The sequence below is a fragment of the Anabrus simplex genome, chromosome 2 (genome assembly GCF_040414725.1).
Source record: "Anabrus simplex isolate iqAnaSimp1 chromosome 2, ASM4041472v1, whole genome shotgun sequence".
Classification (NCBI taxonomy): Eukaryota; Metazoa; Arthropoda; class Insecta; order Orthoptera; family Tettigoniidae; genus Anabrus; species Anabrus simplex.
In genome coordinates, this window is record NC_090266.1 from 484,359,695 (window position 1) to 484,384,293 (window position 24,599).

Consider the following 24,599-nt stretch of genomic DNA (forward strand, 5'->3'; position numbering starts at 1 on the left):
ATGCCTAGGTGTAAAATGGGCTGTGTTAGTGTATATGAATCTACAACCATGATAGAGTTAGATGCCCTCGAACTTGAACTACTGTAAGTATTATCTCAGCTGTATTAATATTAGTATTAGTATTAATATGGAAAAGCCCGAGGATAAACATAATACAGGTAAACGTCGAGAATTCAAATCTGAGGGCGTAGCTTCCCAGTGGTATTGTGACGGTGTCCGCCATTTTAATGTAACGCCGTTGGGAAGAGCAAGTGAGCCTGGCAACAGCCGTGAGCATATCACCGAGTTAGAGCCCCGCCCGCTCCCCACTGCAGCAACCAGTCAGGATCGAGCCAATTGCGTAATGCCAGCCCTCTCTGCCACCACTCCGTGATGTAATTTTAGGACCCCTGAAATGAAATGAAATGGCGTATGGCTTTTAGTGCCGGGAGTGTTCGAGGGCATGTCCGGCTCGCCAGGTGCAGTTCTTTTTACTTGACGTCCGTAGGTGACCTGCGCGTCGTGTTGAAAATGAAATAATGACGAAGACAACACATACACCCAGCCCCCGTGCCAGCAAAATGAACCAATGATGGTTAAAATTCCTGACCCTGTCGGGAATCAAACCCGGGACCCCTGGAACCAAAGGCCAGCACGCAAACCATTTAGCCATGGAGCCGGACTAGGCCCCTGACGGCGCCAGAAAAGACTAGGAGGTGAAACAAGAGCTTTGTGATTCCAGAGCAATCCAGGAACTTCTGCTCTCGCGAAGTATCTGGAAGGGCTAGCTTTCCTATATAAGGCAGGCTGGAAGAATTTCAGTACTTTTATTATGGGCTGAGTTCCACTAGCGATTGAGACGGATCAGTTCTGAGTGCAGCTATGAAGTACTTGATCAGTCAGTGACACTGCCGACTGAGTGCTGTAAGTGCTGTGTGTGTGTGAACTGACGTCAAATGCGAAAAAATGTAGGTGTGTGACGAGGGACAGTGAACGAATACTGCCGCAATTGCACGGACTGTGTACCAGGTTCAGAATTGTGACACTGTGAACTATGCGGCCGCGGTAGTTGTACTGTAAGTTTAATCGTGTACTGCCCTAGGTTCCAAGTGACAGTTGCAGAATTGTTTTAGCTTCTAAGCATCACAGTCAACAACTAGTGTGACCAAACAGTGAGAGCAACGAGTGCGAACTAGCGTGATGGTGTGCCAGTGTAATTGAATAAGCAATTATTACTTAGTAAATACATTTTAGATTAAATGCTACCAGTTGTGTTTTCAGTTATCTATCACTCTTCATGCTACAGTATCATGAAGTGGACTTTACAGCACGCGCGAAAGTGAGTTTACTTCCATAAAATAATCTAAATAAATTTATAAGATATTTCAAATCTACTGATGAAGATCATGTATCAATTGACTTAAATAATGTAAAATGTGTAATGGGATGGATTCATTTGAGTTCTGCAGACAAAAACAAAGTATGCACAACCTACGAAGAGCACTTTATGTACTGTTTTCAGTACCGTTAACTAAAAACTGACCAGGTTATGTAGAAGAAGACATTAATCTGATGACTTTTGCTCCCGACGTTGGCTCGCCGTGTACGAGGCATCTTGATGAAATACTGAAGGAGCAAGTCGCTCGTGAAATGCGGGTGGCTCACGCACAAGGGCGTTGTTACATGAGCTTTAATCCTGGAAACTGTTCACAGCCTGGAGTTGCGTGCCTGCTGGACCGTATGATCGGGTTATTGACGAAAAATCGATAACCCAATAGACCTTACATGGTGTACGCTGTTACTGATATAGCATTTGTTGACATACTTCGACAGTAGAGTTCTACCAGAAAGATTGGATTTCACGTTGAGAATAGAATAATTTATGAAGGAAAACGTTTGATATATTTCCAAGTTCTTTGAGATCATTTAAGGAAACATTAGGTAAACAATTGCTAAGAAATCTGCCTAGTGGGTGACAGTCCTAAATGCAGACCAAAGATGATTGATTGTTTATTGAAGAATTGATTGACGTTCATGTAATATTACTCCCTAAACATAACGTACAGCATTGCTGACTGCCCTGACAGACACGACGTGTGAACGGTACATAACTTGTGAGGATTTTCATTTTGAATGTAATATCGCAAACACAATTTTTCTTAGGATCATTAGTTGATGTATTTTTGCCGTCACTAAAAATCCTGTAACTTATTTATGTCTGTATACAGTACATCATCCGCTAGAAGCCGTATATGTGATTCCAGTTTTTTATTTACCGGTATGTAATTCATATGTACAGTATATAGAAAAAATTATAAGTTCAGAAATACACTGACTGACAGAGCAAATGCAACACCAAGAAGGAGTGGTCAGAACTTTATGCCAATTGCAGGGTAGATTGACGTCACTGAGGTATGCTCATGATGTGAAATGCGCCGCTGTGCTGCGCACGTAGCGAACGATAAATGGGACACGGCGTTGGCGAATGGCCCACTTCGTACCGCGATTTCTCAGCCGACAGTCATTGTAGAACGTGTTGTCGTGTGCCACAGGACACGTGTATAGCTAAGAATGCCAGGCCGCCGTCAACGGAGGCATTTCCAGCAGACAGACGACTTTACGAGGGGTATGGTGATCGGGCTGAGAAGGGCAGGTTGGTCGCTTCGTCAAATCGCAGCCGATACCCATAGGGATGTGTCCACGGTGCAACGCCTGTGGCGAAGATGGTTGGCGCAGGGACATGTGGCACTTGCGAGGGGTCCAGGCGCAGCCCGAGTGACGTCAGCACGCGAGGATCGGCGCATCCGCCGCCAAGCGGTGGCAGCCCCGCACGCCACGTCAACCGCCATTCTTCAGCATGTGCAAGACACCCTGGCTGTTCCAATATCGACCAGAACAATTTGCCGTCGATTGGTTGAAGGAGGCCTGCACTCCCGGCGTCCGCTCAGAAGACTACCATTGACTCCACAGCATAGACGTGCACGCCTGGCATGGTGCCGGGCTAGAGCGACTTGGATGAGGGAATGGCGGAACGTCGTGTTCTCCGATGAGTCACGCTTCTGTTCTGTCAGTGATAGTCACCGCAGACGAGTGTGGCGTCGGCGTGGAGAAAGGTCAAATCCGGCAGTAACTGTGGAGCGCCCTACCGCTAGACAACGCGGCATCATGGTTTGGGGCGCTATTGCGTATGATTCCACGTCACCTCTAGTGCGTATTCAAGGCACGTTAAATGCCCACCGCTACGTGCAGCATGTGCTGCGGCCGGTGGCACTCCCGTACCTTCAGGGGCTGCCCAATGCTCTGTTTCAGCAGGATAATGCCCGCCCACACACTGCTCGCATCTCCCAACAGGCTCTACGAGGTGTACAGATGCTTCCGTGGCCAGCGTACTCTCCGGATCTCTCACCAATCGAACACGTGTGGGATCTCATTGGACGGCGTTTGCAAACTCTGCCCCAGCCTCGTACGGACGACCAACTGTGGCAAATGGTTGACAGAGAATGGAGAACCATCACTCAGGACACCATCCGCACTCTTATTGACTCTGTACCTCGACGTGTTTCTGCGTGCATCGCCGCTCGCGGTGGTCCTACATCCTACTGAGTCGATGCCATGCGCATTGTGTAACCTGCATATCGGTTTGAAATAAACATCAATTATTCGTCCGTGCCGTCTCTGTTTTTTCCCCAACTTTCATCCCTTTCGAACCACTCCTCCTTGGTGTTGCATTGTCACTGTCAGTCAGTGTACTTCCATGCGATGCCCGCCCACCCCCAGCAGGCATTATAGGAGTAGATAATAATTTACCTCATCTACTCTAATTGTCAGAGTTCTATTTTCTACAAATTCAGCCATTCATTCATTCCTTCACTCGTTTGTCTAATCCAAAAGCCCTCATTTTCTTCAGCAGTATCCCATGATCTACCCTGTCAAAATCCGTTATAGGTCAATTACACTTCAGTACATTTGACCTTCCGAATCTAAAATTTCTTCAGTGTCTTGCTGGAATCCTACAAGTTGAGTCTCACTGGAATAAACTTTCCTAAACCCGAACTGCCTTCTATAAAATCAGTTAGTAGTCTTGCAAACGTGTATGGTATTGTTAAGTGGCAGCCCTATAGTAGCCCCCTTCCGTACTTCCTAGAAGGGATTAATGAGTTATACGACCGGGGATCTCCCAGCCAGTCTGGAGGGCGTATTTCGCTCTCGCCGGCTAGTTTACCTGTGAGTTTCTGGGAGATACAACGAGAATATTCCGTCTTTAGCCACGTCGCGAATATTCTGGTACGCGTCAACCTGGGTAACTTATATAAAAAGGGGCTAGCAGCGGACCTTCAGTCAATGTTGGACTCTGTGGTGGAGTCAGTGTTATATTCAGTGTTAGTGTTACAATCACTGTGGGACTCAGTGTTGGAGTCAGTGTGAGACTCAGTGTGTTGGAGTTCGGTGGCGGGGCTGATGGCGACGGAGGTTTTGGCTTTGGCTATCGCTAGTATCCCACCGAGATCTGAACGAGCTCGATAGCTGCAGTCGCTTAAGTGCGGCCAGTATCCTGTATTAGGGATATAGTGGGTTCGAACCCCTATTTTACACCAAGCAAATGCTGGGGATGTACCTTCATTTAGGCCACGGCCGCTTTCTTCCCACTCCAAGCCCTTTCCTGTCCCGTCGTCACCATAAGATCTATCTGTGTCGGCGCGACGTAAAGCAACTTGTAAAAAAAAAGTTGCGTCGGAGTGTCGAGTGAGTAGCTGGACTGAAGACTGTGTACTGCCTCACACCAGTGTGTGTATGTTTTTATTATGTCATCCTGAAGTAAATTAGAGTAATAAAACAGAAATACGTCTTATTCGTAACAATACAATCAGAAAGAATCTTTCCCAGAGTTTACATGCAACGCATGCCTTGAGTGGCCTGTAGTTATCCGTATTATGTTTATCGCATTTTTCTTTGTACACTGCGATTACATTAGCAACTCCCCATTCGTCTGGTATAGCTCCTTCATGCAACCAGTAATCAAATAAGTTCTTCAGATATGGTACTACGTCCCAACTCATAGGCTTTAGTATATCCCCAGAAATCATACAAATTCCACCTGCTTTTCCAGCTTTCAACGATTGACCGTTATCCAGGAGAGAGATGGGCGACGCTCACGATACAAACCACAGCTTCTGTTACGCTGCTGCAACGAACAAAAGACGATTTTCTCACTAACCCTCAAAACTAGAAACATTCCCGGATTTGAAGTCAGTTTGCAGTGTTCTTCACATCGACTGCCTACATACTATCTACCTAGATATCTCACCACAGAAGCTCATACACAGAACTACAGTCATGGGAAAAAGTATACGTAGACCTCAAACGGTAAGCAATGTTGTCGTTTGTAGTTGACGCATTGCCCATAGGCTGCTAAAAATGTCACTACTTTTCTATATTTCGGTATTTCGCTAAACATGAATATGACTACATACCGGAAATAACAATATTACTTTAGAAATGTTTGTTTTAGCAAACGTGTCATCCAATAAGTTCGAAATATAGATTCATAAAAAGTATTCGTACAGATCGTTTATCTCACATCAAAGTCCTTGATAACATCCCTTGCGACGCAGGTAAGCAGTAAAAGTCACATCTTGTACCAAGTCAGTTGTGCTTCAGTCGTTCTAAACAACAAGTGTTACAGTCAATCGGTAAGATGGGCCGCAAAATGCAAGAAACACCAGAAGAAGAGAGAAGAATTGTAATCCGGGCTCATAATTCCTGTGAATCGCTCTCGGAAATATCGAAACTTGTGAAGAGACCAAGATCTATAATTCAGGGAATTATTGACAGGTATTGTGAGAGAAAATCTATCAAAAATGCACGTAGATGTGGACGTCCATGCAATCTAGACGATCGAACTAAAAGACTAATCCTCAGGAAAGTAAAGAAAAATCCTATAATCACTGCTGCAAAACTGAGGTCTGAACTAGGAAATGATTTAAAACTTAATATCTGTGCTTCCACAATTCAAAAGTGTTTATATACGAATGGGTATCATTGTAGAAATGACAGGCGAAAACCTTTGAATTACCCGAGCAAATAGGAAGAAAAGATTACAATATACTACAGGTAAGATGGGCCGCAAAATGCAAGAAACACCAGAAGAAGAGAGAAGAATTGTAATCCGGGCTCATAATTCCTGTGAATCGCTCTCGGAAATATCGAAACTTGTGAAGAGACCAAGATCTATAATTCAGGGAATTATGCTTCTCTAGAATTCTGGGATCGAGTTATATTTACGGATGAAAGTAAATTGACCATTTTTCAATAATATGGCAAAAAGGTGTGGAGAAAAACGAACACAGAACTCGAAGAAAAAAGTCTGCTTCCTTCAGTGAAGCATGGTGGAGGTGGTTTAATGGTTTGGGGTTGCATGAGCTCAGCTAAAGTAGGTTCCTTGGAATTCATAGATGGAAAGTTGGACTGTAAATACTATATTGAAGTTTTGAACAAACATCTAGCATCTAGTGCCGAAAAGATGGGACTTCTGTGTAGTTATGTATTCATGCAGGATAATGATTCAAAGCATACTGCCTTTGATACACGATTGTGGATTTTATACAACACACCCAAATACATGGTGACACCCCCTAATCCCCGCATCTGAATCCGATTGAACATGTGTGGGCTTATCTTAAAAAGAGACTGAGCACAAGAAATATTTCATCAAAGCCAGTTTTGAAATTGGATCTTTTGGAAGAATGGGGTAATATTTAGCCCACCTTCACTTCCAAGCTATTTCATTCAGTTCCTAGGCGGCTTGAGGCCGTTGTAAAATCAAAAGGATTGCCAACAAAATACTAAATGTGCACAAAAATCAGTGGGGCATGAAAGTAAAACCGCACTGTACGAATACTTTTTATGAGTATGAAATCATGGTATTTTCATTTATTTATGTATTAATGACAGACGTCTATCAATTGTATGTTTTATGATGTACATATATTTACATAGTGTACAGAAAGCTAACCTATTGATGCTATACAACGTACATAACAATAAGTGTACTAAGTAAAGTAATTTTGTTTCAGTATTAAGTGTACGAATACGTTTTACTATGACTGTACATTCCCGCTCTGCTTCGCTCCATGTGGCCCAATATTACTTATATCTTCACGGATGGTTCCAAATTTGATGACTCGGTGGGATATGCATATTACTGCCAACAAACGGGAGAATGTAATATCTTCAAACTACCGTCCGAAACCTCTATTTATACAGCGGAAATTTTAGCTATTTGTGCTGCACTTCATTTGTCAAAACAAGCGTTTCGATTACGCCCTCATCATTATGAACTCCCAAAGTGTTAATGAAGAAATTAAAAAATCTCCAGTGGAATCTCCAAACGCATGGTTACTTGTATGACATCGTGGAACGTGCTTTTAACATGTACTCTTCAGGTTGCTCCATAGCATTTCTTTGGGTCAGAGGGCATACTAGAATTTTTGTTAATGGAGAGACTGACGTACTAGCAAACGTTGTGGTTCGGAAGGTCTACTTACAGCGCTGCAACTCCCATGGATGCACTTTAATCACATTATTCGACAACAAATTCGTCACAAGTGGTCTACAGAATGGGAAAACTTTCAACTGCACAAAGGTAGAGCTTATGCTCTCGTACAGACGTGCACATTAATGGTGTCCCGACATAAAAACAATCAACACTGCCCCACTCCAGTACTGAAAAGAAGGGGAGAGAGTGAAGGAGTAGTGTTGAAGGCACAATGACTCACCTTCTCGCTTAACGCATTGCTGGATGGACTGCATGCAGACAGCCCACTACAAGACTTCGTTGTGATCGAAATGGGCACAGTGGCGGATGTATTGACGTATAGCATTAGGTTACCTACTCGTCCGGCCACCCCGGGTTCGATTCCCGGCCGGGTCAGGGGGTTTTAATTGTAAATGATTATATCCCTGGCCTGGGGACTGCGTGTTTGTGTCGTCCTTAACGTTTCTCACATTCAACACTCAACACTTCCGCAATTCCAATTACATGCAGGTTCATATATTGTGCAAGTAGGGGCAAAAGAACTCTATCGGTCGACGCCCCGAACAAATAGCATTTTAACATTAAAAAACTAAAAAGTAACCTACTCTGATAATTACAGTATTAAGGGGTAAAGGAGGTTTTAACCGAAAAGTATTTTATACTAGTTAGGAATACTTTGTAGCTGCGTTATATCGGGTCTACCAATCCTTCTTCACCTCGTTTTTGCCATATTTCTATCCATCTCCAAACTGTCTTAAGACTGCATGGTATTGCTTGGGGGACCATGTGAGCTTCCCACATGCCAATAATACGTCCTCGATTCACCTGTGATAGGATAGGAGCCAGCTTATTACAATGTTATAGTATAACGCCGGAATACACACACTGTGTATTCAGCACTACCTGTTCACTCCCTTCCCCTCATTTTCAGTACTGGGGTGGGGCAGTGTTGATTGTTTATGTCGGGACACCATTAATGTGCGTGCGTGTACAACCCATCATCCTTCCTAAGCCGTGGTATTATAAGTTTCATCGGTCACGAGGTCTAACGGTTTCAGTAATACGAATGAGGCTAAATCATGGGTAATTCCCATCACATCTACATCGCATAGAGATTTTGGATTCACCGCGCTGTCGATGTCAGTATGCGGAGGATGAAGATCTTAAACACATTTTAAGTGTGGCCTTTATGATGCTTCTCGAAGCCGCTTTCTGTCTGAACTATGTTATCTACAAATGCCGTTCCCGAGTGGTTTTATGTACTTGAAAAATATGGACGATTTGGTTTTTTTATTTCTTATATGTACTTTGCGCTGACAATTTATATCTTTGTATGTGTGAAGTGAATGTTCTTTGGGCATGGAGGATGACCAAATGTTGTTGCAACAAAGGTACATTAAATAAAATAAAAAAATACATTATATGGATATGGCAAAAGACACACGCCACCCATGAGCTACAAAAATCCCGATGGCGTATTATAGACGAACAACACTAGGACGTAAAATATATAAGCAGCAATAGTTACTAGGAGCTCAGACAATGGTAAGCCAGGGACATTAGTCACTTTCCTAGTCTGAAGGTATTCATGAATTGGGCGAATACTTCGACTTAGCCGAACTGACTAGGGAACAGGCATATTTCATTGAAATACAGTATATCCTATGTAGTGGTGATTATCATTTTGCCGTAAAAAAAAATGAAATGGCATATGGCTTTTAGTGCCGGGATTGTCCTGGGACAAGTTCGGCTCGCCAGATGCAGGTCTTTCGATTTGACTCCCGTAGGCGACCTGCGCGTCGTGATGAGGATGAAATGATGATGAAGACGACACATACACCCAGCCCCCCGTGCCAGCGAAATTAACCAAGTAAAGTTAAAATTCCCGATCAAAGGCCAGCACGCTAACCATTTAGCCATGGAGCCGGACATTTTTTGCCGTAAAATTAACGGCATTATCAAAATTCATTGTTTAAAAACATCCGTAGAAATATAGGTACCGATATTCTAATTTTGAAGTTCTTATACCGAAAATAAGATTTTGACAACAAGAACAGAACTTCCTGCTCAATAAACACGTTCAGTATATGAATATTCGGTATCAATACAAATGTGTTTAATAATTCTGTATCATTTACTGCATAACAGAAGTTAAAATATTATGTGGTGTGAAATCTTGGTCATCTATATATAAATGAGCATGTTATTAATATAAAAATCATCACATGCTAGGTAAATATAATATTTTATTAAACACAAACGATGAACCTGCTGGATTCTTGTTCAAAATCGTTCCACTTACGATGCTGTGGACAGCCTATGTAACAACAGCAGGCATACAGCGATGGCATAATGTCCTAGTTGATCATCCTGCCAACTTTCATTTCAATGATACCTTCAATACACCATATCCATTTACAACTACGCTAAAAATTAAAAACCGTAGCTTAAAACCAGATTGGGCCGGGCTGAGTGGCTCAGACAGTTGAGGCGCTAGCCTCCTGATCCCAGCTTGGCAGGTTCGATCCTGGTTCGGTCCGTTGGTATTTGAAGGTGCTCAAATGTCAGCCCGAGTCGGTAGATTTAGTGGCCCGTAAAAGAACTCCTGCGGAACAAAATTTCAGCACCTTGGCATCTCCGAAAACCGTCAAAACAAGTAGTTGCTCGGACGTAAAAAACAATAACATCATTTCTTTGCTATTTGCTTTACGTCGCACCGACACAGATAGGTCTTATGACGGAGGGGAAGGCCTAAGAATAGGAAGGAAGCGGCCCTGGCCTTAAATTAAGGTACAGCACCAGCATTTGCCTGGTGTGAAAATGGGAAAACCACGGAGAACCATCTTCAGGGCTGCCGACAGTAAGGTTTGAACCCACTATCTCCCGGATGCGAGCTTCCAACTGCGCGCCCCTAACCGCACGGTCAACTCGCCCGGTAATAACATTATTATTATTCAAAATAGTTGGAAAAACGTAAGACCAATAACATTATTTATTTCGACTTACTAATATTGCAAGATAACGTGATATCATGGTGGAGCGGAAGAGAGAACGATAGTCTTTATCTAACGCCGCCTTAAAATTCTTATCAGCTTTCAGCAATACGGATACCCATATAAAAGTGAACAGCTGTTAGTTGCGTTCCAAGTGAAAGTCGCCAGAAGAAGTTATCAGTAGACTGTTAGACTGTGGGTGGTCCGTGGTTATATACACTATGCTAGTATGGAAATGCGTGTGATATACTCTACTTTGGCTGGTAAGCATGCTACATCGGCAGAAACCTTACTTTTCAGGATCATTGTGTGGCAAGGTGTTCGTAGTATTAGAGTGATACCAATAACAATTTACAGTCCAACATCGAAATATCAATTTACTATGGACTGGAAAAGTGTTGTCACTATATCAGGGCTATTGTTGTGTCAAGGAAGGGGCTCCCTAGTCGAGGTAGGTAAATGTGTGCTTGGTTCACCTGAAGGGACGAGGTTTCGATTCCGCGTCAGGAAGTAGAAAAATTAGAAACGAGATTTCTACTTCTGGAGAGACATATAGCCCTTGGATTCATTCAGCCTGGACTAGAAATTGCATTATCGAACTATTGGTCTGCCACGAAGACTACTTCCCGTCCAGATAGCCTGCAGATATTAGAGTTTCACTTCGTCAGCGTCACGACATCCTCAGTCAAACCGCTTGGCTTTTGCGATCGGCTCCACTGCCTCTCACAAGAGAAAGTAAAACCCTTTCAGTCCTCAGTCTAGAATTACAAACCTTGGGCTCGCGAGAAATCGAACATGAGGTCTCCGTGTAAGAGAGATGCACGCTACCCTTTCATCACTTAAATGCGAGAAACCCACGTCAGAAGATTTACATGCTCCTTACTGAGTCACGCACTGAGTGATCCATACATCAGAGCGCTGACCTTCTGAGCCCATGTTGGCGGGTTCGATCCCGACTTAGCCCGGTGATATTTGAAAGTGCTCACATAATGGCAGCCACATGCCAGTAGATTTACCAGCACGTTAAGGAAAACCTGCGGAACAATATTGCGACACCTCGGCGTCTCCGTAAACCGTAAAAGTATTTAGTGGGACGCAAATCTAATGACATTAAAACATTATTATTATTATTATTATTATTATTATTATTATTATTATTATTATTATTATTATTATTATTATTACGTTATACAACTATTTTTCATGGCAAACATCTGGCACTCCAGGAACATTAAATACCTAGCAATGTATCACGATAAAGGAGTGATCTAGGCTCACATTACGGTATCCACTCGCTTGCTGTAGGTCTGTAGTGATACTGCAGTTCAACTCTCTGGCACAAAACTGAGCTTCATGTACGGAAGAATCAGGTGTTAAACTTTATACAGGGTCAATCTTATAAACCCAGACCAAGCGCACGGTGCTTGTACTCTGCGCTACAGCAGCTGCCTCTGCCCAACTTTCGTCGCGCGCGGCCGCCCTGCTTTAAGCGTCGTGTATACAGTCTTATAGGGGCTGTCTGGCCGAGGCAGTAAAGGCGTGCTCGGTTCGCCCGGAAGGACGTGGGTTCGAATCCCCGTCAGGAAGTCGTAAAATTTAAAAAATGAGATTTCCACTTCCGGAGGTGCATATGGCCCTGAGGTTCACTCAGCCTACACCAAAAATGAGTACCAGGTTAATTCCTGGGGGCAAAGGCGGCCGAGCGTAGAGCTAACCACTCTACCACATAAAGTGCCGAGGTTTACATATAGTGGAAGCCTTTACCTTCCACCCCTCCAAGGGCCTTCATGGCCTGTACGGAGAAGACTTTGCTTTGCTTACTTTTGTATACAATCTTATACGAAATCTTACCTAATAAAATATGCTGGAAGTGTCATCCTTCATAATGACGGACTTCATAAACTCCATTAGGATTTTCTGCACACCAGTAGCGAGAGTTATGGCCGTTCACACGACCATTGAGATGAAACCAGGCCTCATCCGAAAAAAACACAAGCGGTGGGTCGAATAAACGATCATTTAATGTTGCAACATACCACTCACAATATCTCACTCTTGTGGCTGGATCAGCAGGTATGGGCTCGTGTAAACAAGTTTAATGTGTAATGTTTAATGTTTTATCTGTAACAGCCTTGTAGCTCTGTGTGCAGAAGAAACGGAAACCCCTACTTGTTTTGCTAATTTTGTGAGTGACTTATTCGTTGACCGTTCAAGATTCACACGAATGCCATCTAACTTACCTCTGTTATAACAGTTCGCGTGCGCGCATGTTTTTTATTGAACACTGAGCCAGTAATTTCAAATTTGTTTACAATTATGTGAATCTGTGGTCATGAAGGTGACACTTCAACAGGAAATTGCTGAACAAATGCATCGCGTAAATTACCCGTCGAGCCGACTCGTACTTCAAATAACTTTTACATACGAAAATATCGTGTTGCAATGTTAACTGTCTCGCCATGTTAAACAGCTGAGATTCAGCCTGGCTGTTGGTGCTAGGTCGAACACATGCACGCTCCTTACAAGATCAAAAACTATACGCGCGCCTCCCGTACAACTGCTTAGGTCTCGGAGAGTAGAAACACTGCTGGAAACTCTGGCTTTATGAGAAAGAATCTGTATACCTTGTCTTTCGTAAATAAATAATTCCTATCGCACCCTTTCATATATATTTGTCCACTGCACATTTAACATTAAACTTGTTTTGTTTGAAATGCTTCATGAAGTTAAAGGCTACCTGACAGACCTGGTTTTATGCACGGGCTGATTTGTTTTCCTGTGGGATTTACTTCTGTGATTACCTATGTGAGTGTTAGTGTAGGATTTGAACTTGGGTGGTTGCACTCATTCAGTTTAGTTTTCAATGTTTTGATGTGTGTGCCCGATATAGGGAGTAACTTTATATGTCGGCAAGTTTCATTCAGCTATCGCTGCAACAAATCATAGTCTTACGGCGCAAACGATCAAAGGGGAACTTACCTGTAGCACAAATACTACGCATAACTACATGTTCTCAACCGCGGGTTATTGAACTATTCGCAAGAAAAGCGTGGCCTAATTTTGGTCCACAAGCTCAGTGTTGTTGTCTTTTCTCAAGTTGAGGGTCTTCTTAAGTCAATTTCGTATTGCCTGGATTTAATAAACACTTTTCCCCCAGATATCTGCCTCCTCATTTAAAGTAGGTAGTACGATGTACCTTATGCTTGCTTAGCCATTAAATTTAGTTAGATAGCGCGAGTTGGCAGTGCGGTTAGGGGCGCGCAGCTGTGAACTTGCATCCGGAAGATAGTGGGTTCGAACTACACTGTTGGCAGCCCTGAAGATGGTTTTCCGTGGTTTCCCATTTTTCATACCACTCAAATGCTGGGGCTGTACCTTAATTAAGGACACGTCCGCTTTCTACCCACTCCTAGGCCTTTCCCATCCCATCGTCACCATAAGACCTATCTGTATCGGTGTGACGCAAAAAAATTGTAAGAAAAATTAATAACGAACTACGTGTGCACTTACGGACTGTTCGCGCCCTGAATCCTTGAGCAGCCAGAGTCTTAATGGCAAGCAAGGGTGGAGTATGTTCAGGAATTTGTTTAATTCCTCAAAACTTCATTAATGACATTTAGCACCTTTGGAATGATATGTCTTGAATTTGTAGGGGATTTTATCAACTCTTTCTGAAAGCACTGAATTACACCCTATTAATGACAAGTGAAGATACATTTCGGTGTATTAACTAACTCCCTCTTTTCGACAGTGGTTGCGAGCAAGGACTTAATTCACCTATTACATTAGGAGCTTTGTCTTTTCGCAGACGTAGAATACACCCACAGTATTCCCTGTCTGTCGTAAGAGGCGACTAAAAGTAGCGACCAAGGAATGATCGAATTAGAACCATGAGACTACTTGTAATTAATACCATCACGCAAGGAACACCATGGGTCACTTTTACTTGCGCGTAGTACCACTATGTTAGGTAAACAATAGGTTTGTGATTAGTAGCGAAGTGTTTGAATCCGGGTGGGTTTTACAGTACCTATCATTAGTACCACTATATGAGCGACACCATGGGTCTGGCTTGCCTATGATTAGTACCCACTATGTGAGGAACACCCCGGGATAGTACGAGTCCGTGTGATTAGTACACCTATGTGAGGAACACTATAGGTTTGCGTTGCCTGTAAATGGCGTCGCAATGTGAGAAACACCATAGGTCTGTGTTACGTGTGCGCGTTACATTACCTGTGAGTAGTACGATAATGTGTGGAGTACCGCGAGTCTACGCTACTTTTGATTAGTACCGCAACATGACAAATACCATGGTTCTGCTTTCCTAGCGATAAGTACCATTATGAGGGGCCGATGAACTGCATTTTGGACCCCTTTAGAGTACAAGCATCATCGATTCGGTATTGTGCTTATAAGCAGTCCCTTAGTCAGTAATACTACTGTTTAACGCTAGTTTCTGGGAATGTGGGGCATTGCGGGTCGGATCCACTGATTGTTTTAAATTCATATCCATCCATTCATTCTTCGTCATCACGTTTTGAATTCTGGTCAGTGGATGATTTTGGACTTTTAAATTGTCATTACATTTCGTCTCATTTCGTACCATTAGCGGCCGATGACCTAGATGTTAGGCTCCTTTGAACAACAAGCATCATCATCATCATCATCATCATCATTTTGTCTTTTTTGCTGCAAATGGTTTGATGACGCACCGACTCTCACATTTTTGTCGTTGTGGTCATTATTATTATTATTATTACTATTATTATTATTATTATTATTATTATTGCTGTTGTTTTTGGCAGCTGATAGGAGTAGACTAGGAGTAGAAAGGAAATGGCCTTGGACTTAAAGTACGGCCCCAGAATTTGTCTTACGTGTAAATAGGAAATAACGGAAAACCATCTTCGGGATTGCCCACGGTGGGGTTCGAACTCACCATATCCCGAATACAAGCTAACAGATACCGGTACGAACCGAGCAGCCAGCTCTCTCGGTGTGTTGAGGAAATGCACTTCTAGATTTAGTTCGCGAAGTACATCATGGAGTTCCTATCTATGCTGGTGTCAGTATAACAATCGATATTGGTCATCAGATAAGTATGCGGCATACTCAAAGTATCCTATTCGAGCCTTCCTTAACATGTTAAGAAGTGTAATCCTGTGTCCAGATACTGCTATAGTGTACACGGGCGAGACCATAACGTAGGTACTACATCAGAGACTGACATTAATTCAGTATATTACTGGACTGGCAAGCAGACCACAGATTAGCGTGTAGTACTAATATATCGGAATAAAGTGCATATTAAAATCATAATTTGCTATTATTTATGAGAAAATTTCCATGATCAAATGTTATGGATGCAGATAATTTTAAAAGTCGAGAATTATGTGTATCCAAACATAAACACACATGGTAGGAAGTAATATTTGTAATAATTATGCCAACAATTGGCTTACTCTGACACCGATTATTATTATTATTATTATTATTATTATTATTATTATTATTATTATTATTATTATTATTATTATTATTATTATTATTATTATTTGTGGTTTAACGTAGCTCCAACACATCACAGGTTTCCGGGGACGTCAGGATGGAATTTAGCTCTTACACTGGCTATCAATTAAGTAATACGTGGTTGCCAGCCATTAAGGATTTACGTAAGTAGTTCCCTTCCCTGTCCTTTCACTATTGTTATTTAGTTTCGGTTTCCAAATTCGTACGTTCCTCATCGCGAGATGTTTCATTCCACGCCTGTGCCAAAGTCACACTGTCATATGTGTGTACATCTGTTATGTTATGTGACCCTCTTTGATTAATTCTTGGTTCCGTCAACTTCCGCTTCGAATGCTAACGCTGTACCGCGTCCGATGAGCCATCCGGTGACGAATGAACGTACCACTTCCACTTCTATTATAACGTCTAAATTCAAAACTCATTGTTTGAGAAGCCTTTCTCGTGATCAGTCGAGATTTTCTTCTGAAGACGCAGAGCAAAATGTCTACACGGTTGTTAAATTTTTCGTCCTTAGTGAGAGTAGTGGAAAGTCGATGTCTGTTTTATTTATCATTCTTTCAGTGAAATGTTTATTATATCCGTTGGCTATGGCTATATTTCTGATGGTGTTTAATTCATGTATAAGATCTTTTTTTTGACACTGGAATATTGAATGCACGATGAACCATGCTGAGTATTCAGCACGTTTGTGGACTTATGGATGTAAATAGTCTTGATGAATGGTGTTTATGTAGGTTTTCTATACATGTTTAGTTGAGGTAAGTGTGCTATCTTACCGGGCGAGTTGGCTGTGCGGTCAGGGGCACGCAGCTGTGAGCTTGCATCCGGGAGATAGTGTGTTCGAATCCCACTGTCGGCAGACCTGAAGATGGTTTTCCGTGGTTTCCCATTTTCACACCAGGAAAATGCTGGGGCTGTACCTTAATTAAGGCCACGGCCGCTTCCTTCCAACTCTTAGGCCTTTCCTATCCCATCGTCCCCATAAGACCTATCTGTGTCCGTGCGACGTAAAGCAAATAGCAAAATAAATGTGGTATCTTGAGATAGTTAAGTCTAAAAATTGATTTTATGTTTATTTTCTGATTCCAGAGTGAATTTGATATATGGATCAAATGTGTTTAAGTTTGAAAGGGTGGTGGTAGCATCGCCTAAGTACTCATCCATTATAACTATGGTATCGTCTACGTATCTGGCTCAAAATTGAATGTTGTCGAAAATATTATTATTATTATTATTATTATTATTATTATTATTATTATTATTATTATTATTATTATTATTATTATTATTATTATGAAATTGGCTTCCTTCCGGGTAAAATATTCCGGAGGTAAAATAGTCCCCCATTCGAATCTCCGGGTGGGGACTACACGAAAGGGGGCAATCATCTAAAGATGGATACTGACATTCAGCGATTCGGAGCGTGGAATGTCAGAAGTTTGGAATTGCTGTGGTAGGTTAGAGAATTTGAAAAGGGAGGTGGATAGATTAAAGTTAGATGTAGTTGGTATAAGTGAAGTACGTTGGCAGGAAGAGTAGGATTTTTGGTCAGGCGACTGCAGAATTATCACACAGAATCAAACAGGGGAAATGACGGAGTAGATTTAATAATGAATAATAAAGCAGGGAAGCGCGTAAGCTACTATGACCAGCACAGTGAAAGGATTATTGTGATCAAGATACCCATCAAACTAATGCCCACCACAATAGTGCAAGTCTCTATGCCTTCTAGTTCAGCGGATGATGAAGAAATCGAAGGAATATGCGAAGAGATAGAAGATATAATACAATACGTAAAAAGTGGCGAAAATCTAATTGTGATGGGAGACTAGAATGAAGAGGTAGGCCAAGGAAGAGAAGGAAGCATAGTAGGAGAATTCGGACTGGGACAAGGGAATGAAAGGGAAAGCCGGCTACTTGAATTCTGCACTGATCATAATTTAGTCCTTGCTAACACTTGGTTCAAACACCACAAACGACGGCTGCATACAAGGACGAAACCTGGAAACACTGAAAGGCATCAAATAGACTTCATTATGATTAGGCAGAGATTCAGAAACCAGGTGTTGGATTGCAAGACTTTCCCAGGAGCAGATGTGGACTCTGACCACAACCTGTTGACCATGAAATTCCATCTGAGATTGTAGAAATTGATGAAGGGAAGGAATGCAAGGAGATGGGATCTAGACAAATGAAAAGAAAAGAGTGTGAGGGATTGTTTCAAGGAACATGGAAGATAGGAACTAAATGAAAAGGATGAAGGAAACACAGTAGAGGACGAATGGACAGTCATGAAGAATGAGATCAGTAAGGCTGCTGAAGAAAAGTTAGGAAGAAAGGAAAGATATCCTAAGAAACAATGGATAACTCAAGAGATACTAGAACTGATTGACGAGCGACGAAAGTACAAGAATGCAAAAGAATGAGGAGGGCAGAAAAGAACGCAGGCGAATAAAGAATGGCGTAGATAGAAAGTCCAGGACAGCTAAGGGATAATGGCTGAAAGGAAAGTGCAAGGATTTTGAAGGTTGTATGGCCCTTGGAAAGGTAGATGCTACATGCAGGAAAATCAAGGAAGCGTTTGCAGAATGGAAACGTCGGTGTATGAATATTAAAAGCTCAGATGCAAAACCACTTCTTGGGAAAGAAGACAAGTCAGAAAGATGGCAGGAACATATCCAATAGTTGCCATTGATGCTTTAACGGCCCGTACTTACAGACATGGTACTGCATAGGGTTTTGGGCTTATGCCATGTCAAGAAAATAAGGTTTACGTTTCGCAGAGAACGGTCTCTGCGAAACGTAAAGAATTTTACCTTATTTCCTTGACTCGCCATAAGCCCAAAAGCCTATACAGTATCATGTCTATCCAACAGTTGTATCAAGGTAAAGAAGGAGATTGTTCTGGAACAAGAAGACGCTGTTCATGCTGATGACATGGGAGACCTAATTTTGAGGTTAGAATTCGACAGAGCTTTGAGAGACCTAAGTAATAACAAGGCACCGCGAATTGATGGCATGCCCTCGGAATTACTGACTGCCTTAAGAGAAACCACCATGAAGAGGTTGTTCCGTTTATTGTGTAAGATCTATGATACAGGAGAAGTCCCATCCGATTTTCGGCAGAATGTTGTTATACCTATTCCCATGATATCCGGTGTTGACAAGTGTGAAAACTACTGCACCATAATTGTAGTATCTCAAGCCTACAAAATTTTAACACGTATTATTTACAGAAGAATGGAAAGATAAGTTGAAACTGAGTTGGGAGAAGATCAATTTGGCTTCAGAAGAAATGTGGGAACAAGTGAAGCAATCCTGATTTTACGTCTGATCTTAGAGGACTGAATTAAGAAAGACAAGCCCACGTACATGGCGTTCGTAGATATATAAAAGGCATTTGATAATGTTGATTGGACCAAGCTGTTTGAGATTCTGAAGGTGATCGGGATCAGATACCGAAAAAGGAGAATTATCTACATCATCATCATCTGCAGTTTCCAGCTGTTGGCCGGGTCTGCTTGGAACATAAGCCTCTCCATCTCCCACCACTTCTACCTAGTCACTCTTGCCCAGTCCTCTCCTCTTCTCTGTACACACTCTTCCACTCCTTTTATCCACCTGTCACTTGGTCTTCATCTTGGTCGTTTAGCTATTATCTCCATTTCGTGCATCCTCCTCGGTATCCTTCCCTCTGTCATTCTCTTCATGTGCCCATACCATCTAAGTCCAGATGCCTCTGTCTTATTCTGTAGTGGCTCTTCTTTTACTATATCTCTAACCTTCTCATTTCTCATCTTATCCCATCTTACCACTCCTATCCTGCTTCTCAGAAATTTCATTTCACTTGCCTGTATTATATTCACGGCTCTCTGCCTCATTACCCAAGTCTCAGCTGCATACGTCAGAATAGGTATATAGTACATCCTGTATATCACCCTTTTGCTTCTCTGAGGGACATCCTTGCTCCAAACCAGGCTTCTGACACTTTCAAGAATGCTCCTACTTGTCTTCCACGCTCGAGTATTTCCGTATCATTTCTTCCACTTTCCTCTATGATACTTCCTAAGTACTTTAAACTCTCTACCTTCCTAAGCTGTTCCCCTCCAAGCATTATCCCTCTCGTGGGTCTCTCCTTTCTAATTGTGATCCCTACCTCGCTCTTTTTGGCATTAAATTTCATTCAGTATTGTTCCACTTCATATACCCAAGCATCTAACTGTTCCTGGATATCCTCTTCCTTTTCTCCCCAGACTAAGGGGTCATCTGCAAACATCATCACATTCATTTTTCCTTCTCCAATTTTCCTTGCCACTTTTGTCATTATCTTGTCCGTTGTTACTACGAAGAGCAAAGGTGACAGAGCACTTCCTTGCTTTAATCCACCTTTTTGCTCAAACCAGCCTGTTCTCTCTCCGCCTATTTTCACACAACTGACACTCCCATTGTACATCTCCTTCAATCTTCCTACGGTCTGTTCCTCGACACCTTTTCTCTGTAAGGCTTCCCATACCTTGTTTCTACACACACGGTCATAAGCTTTCTCAAAGTCCACGAAGGCCATCACAAGATCTACACTAGTGTCCAAAACTTAAGCATAAGGTTAGTTACGAGTAAGCAGGTTAACAGGAAACCGGCCGCGAATCACACGACATATGCACCTACCAACCTTATATGTTCGCTCTGTATAGGAAAGGAGTGTTCCCTGCTTTGACTAGCGGCGTAACTGCAAGGTAAACACAGCCAGTGCCTGCGTCCCATACACCCTCAGTCGTGTTTGCCATGTTATAGTGAGCGGAGTGTAGCCTCGTGGTGAACATGACGACATAATGGCACAACGACGCCATTTGGACCCCGTTTTCCAGGGTAGAATACTCTGCCGCCTGGAAGCAGGCCAGACACAGACCCAAGTCGCCGTATCTTTGAATGTGCCACATAGTGTCATTTCCAGGCTTTGGAGACGATTTCAAGACACAGGAGATGTTAGTCGTAGGCCAGTACCAGGTCGACCAAGGGTAATCACCCCACAGCAGGACCGATATCTGGCCTTAACCGCCCGAAGAAATCGGAGTGCACCTGCAAGGCAATTGTCGGCGGAGCTTGCAGCCGTCTCAGGGGTTGCCGTTCCCGGAAAACTGTGTACCGGAGACTCAACAGCAGGACTGTTTGCTCGACGTTCAGCGGTGTGCGTCCCGCTCACTCCAGCACAGAGACGGGCCCGTATACTGTGGAGCCGTCAACATCGAAACTGGGCCATAAATGAATGGAGGCATGTGCTCTTCACAGATGAATTCCGCTTCAGTTTGCAGAACGATTCCCGTCGCACATCAGTCTGGAGAGAACCGGGTAGCCGATACAACCACAGACAGGAACATCGTGGAACGGGGCCAGTATGGTGGTGGTGGCGTCATGGTGTGGGGCGCCATCATGTTGAATGGCCTTATGCACCTGCATATCTTCATGTGTGGTCCTAGGAACACTGTTAACGCTTGGAGATACAGGGATGTGGTACTGAGAATACATTTTCGATTCTTCAAAGGTGCGGTTGGTCCAGACTTCCTCTTAATGGACGAAAATGCCTGACCGCACAGCGCTGCTTTGGTGGATGAATTCGTGGCTGGGGAAGACATTCATCGCATGGACTGGCCAGCGAGGTCTGCGGATCTTAATCCTATATAACATGCCTGGAATGCATTTGGGAGGCGAATTGCATCCCATCAGCCTCCACCAAGATCCCTCCAAGACCTTCGCATTGCCCTTTCGGAGGAATGGGATCGACTGCCACAAGAGCTCTTGAACCATCTGATGGAGAGCATGCCACGTCGCTGCGAAGCATGTGTTACCGTTAGGAGTAACCGTACACCCTATTAAAAGCATATTTTGTTTTGGAAGACATTGCCAAGTTTTGTTATTTGTTGTTAAAGGTGTACCTTAGCTATCGGAACCTTCAAGACACAGGTTTTTTTTTGAGAAGTTGTGTGACATGGTGTGTGATTTAGCTTCCGTTTGTTCAGCAATCCGTCTGACATTCTTATCAGGCGGTATGACCTCGCTTAGTGATTATGCTTAACGTTTGGACACTACTGTACAATCCATACAAAAATCAGTCTGCAGTGATAAGAATCGGGGAATTTGGGAAAGGGGCGGCAATCCTGAAAGGAGTGGGGCAAGGCTGTCCCCTCTCCTTTTCAATGTTAACATACAACGGGCAATAAAGGAAATCAGAGAGGAATTTGGAAAGGGTATGAAAGTTCAAGGAGAGGAAATCAAAACCCTGAGTTATGCCGATGATATTGTTATTTTATCTGACTCTGCAAAAGATCTGGAGTAATTGCTGAATGGAATGGCCAGAGTCTCGGGGACGGAATACAAGACGAAAATAAATAAGTCCAAAACAAAAGTAATGGAGTGCAGTCAAACAAAGTCAGGTGATGCAGGAAATATTAGATTGGGAATGAAGTCTTAAAGGAAGTAGATGACTATTGTTACTTGGGTAGCAATTAACTAATGATGGCAGAAGTAAAGAGGATATAAAATGCAGACTACCGGTACCACAAGCAAAGAAGGCCTGTATTAAGTAAAGACATTTTTTCACCTCGAACATTGATATTAGGAATTAGAAAGATGTTTTCGAAGTCTTTCGTCTGAAGCGTGGCATTGTATGGAAATGAAACTTGGACGATAACTAGCCTAGAAAGAAAGAGAATAGAAGCTTTTGAAATGTGTTGTTACATACGAATGCTGAAGGTGAGATGGGCTGTCGACAGATGGGTTCGAACCCACTATCTCCCGAATACTGGATACTGGCCACACTTAAGCGACTGCAGCTATCGAGCTCGGTACAGTTGGTTTTTGGGGGAAGTGTAGGTGGTAATAACAGTAGGGGTAGACCAAGGTACGAATATGATAAGCAGATTGGAGCAGATATAGGATGTAGTCGTTATGAAGAAATAAAAAGGTTAACATAGGATATGGTGGCATGCAGAGCTGTGTCAAACCAGTCTATGGACCGATGACTCAAACAACAACAACAACAAAGAGTGTGATTGGCGAGGCGTGAATGTAGTTTTGAAGGAAGTCAGGCAGGCCGTAATTTCCACTTCACAGTTCAAAGCTAGTGGGCTAAAATAAATAATAATCATACCAAGCCACCAGTTGTACCTTGCAACGGATAGGGCATAGCAGCCTATGTTATCGGCTTACAGCAATTCATCAGGCAGCATACGGGCTAGTGATGGGACATTCGATTCATTTTACTGAATCGATTCATTTGATTCCGTTCACGTTAATGAATCGATACAGTGATCCGATTCATGGTATATTAGTTACCGCTCCTACTGCATCTGTGTAGTATGTACTGGTAAGACAGCAGCAACAGCATTCAGTGCTAGCAGTTGCCATCTGGTCTTCATACTATGAACTCCTTTCTTAGAAAAAAATGCTAGTCACTCTAATACATCGAGGGTTTCCGGCGACGCAGGATGGGAAAGGTCTAGTATTAGGAAGGTAGCAGCCATAGCCTTAATGAAGGTACAGTCCCAGCATTTCCTGATGTGAAAATGGGGAAACTACGAAAACCATCTTAACGGCTGCCGACGGTGGATTCGAACCCACCATCCCCCGAATGCAGGCGCATAGCTACGCGATACTAATCGCACGTCCAACTCTCTCGTTCATTTTTTGAAAATATGTATTTTTCTATCAGCTGAGGATGTTTTTAATAGTCATATTTTGTATAGGCTACCCGAGATGTACGGTAGCCCGCTGGTTTTCTGATTCAACATACTGTTGGTTAAGTTATTGCGTCAGTCGGCTCACTTACTGTCCACATATGATTGAAGTCTTGTGCAACGATGTGACATATGAACTGAGAGAATACTGAGCCGTTCTTCCCAATATAAAACAGGTAAACAGGTACTTTTGAGTGGTCATGAGCATGACTTATAGTCATAGGGCAGGCTAGAGTCGAGTTTAATTGTCAAATGTCAACTAAGTTATAATATTAAGATTCATTAAACTAATAAATAGTATAACCTAATAGCCTACCTACTTACTAGCTACTTCAGAATTATGTTTTGACTACCTTTTTAACACTGCAAATAAATCCATCTATTTTTTAAACCTCCCTGTAGAAGAGGACAGTGAATGCAAGTGGGTATTATTTTCAAATGAGCTGAGCTCGAGAGTCCATTATAGCATATGATTCTTTCAGTGCACTATGGCTCACTGTATGTCTCGCTGCAGCGGAAGCTCGGCTCTCCGCCAGTGTCCAACTGTCCAGTGTGCCGTGAAGGAGCCGTGTGTATCTTGTGTCTCACCTAGCCGTGCTCGTTCACGATTCTTTCGGTGTGTCATGGCTCACTGTATGTCTCGCTGCAGCGGAAGCTCGGCTCCCCGCCAACGTCCAGTGAGTGCGCCACTCAGCACTGTCCGCTGGGAGTAAGCTGAATCGTGTGCGGTGAACTCGCCGTTCCTGTGAATCGATTCACTCGGACACTTGAATGAATCGATACACTGCTTCGAATCATGCATTCAGTAGCCAACACTAATTTGGGCATGGG

General features: G+C 42.9%; 1 protein-coding gene across 6 annotated transcripts in view; it reads left to right on the plus strand.

Annotated features, from left to right (window-relative positions):
- GlcAT-P (Glucuronyltransferase P) overlaps nucleotides 1-24,599 on the plus strand; it is a 1,177,810-nt gene that overhangs the window by 708,460 nt on the left and 444,751 nt on the right. Inside the window, exon 1 of one of the 6 annotated variants that reach the window (XM_068226201.1) lies at nucleotides 10,751-10,769. The exons of the other annotated variants lie outside the window; for them this stretch is intronic. The gene's annotated coding sequence lies outside the window, so the exon portion shown is untranslated. Of the gene's footprint in view, nucleotides 1-10,750; nucleotides 10,770-24,599 lie in introns of those variants that run through there. 6 annotated transcript variants of the gene reach the window in all.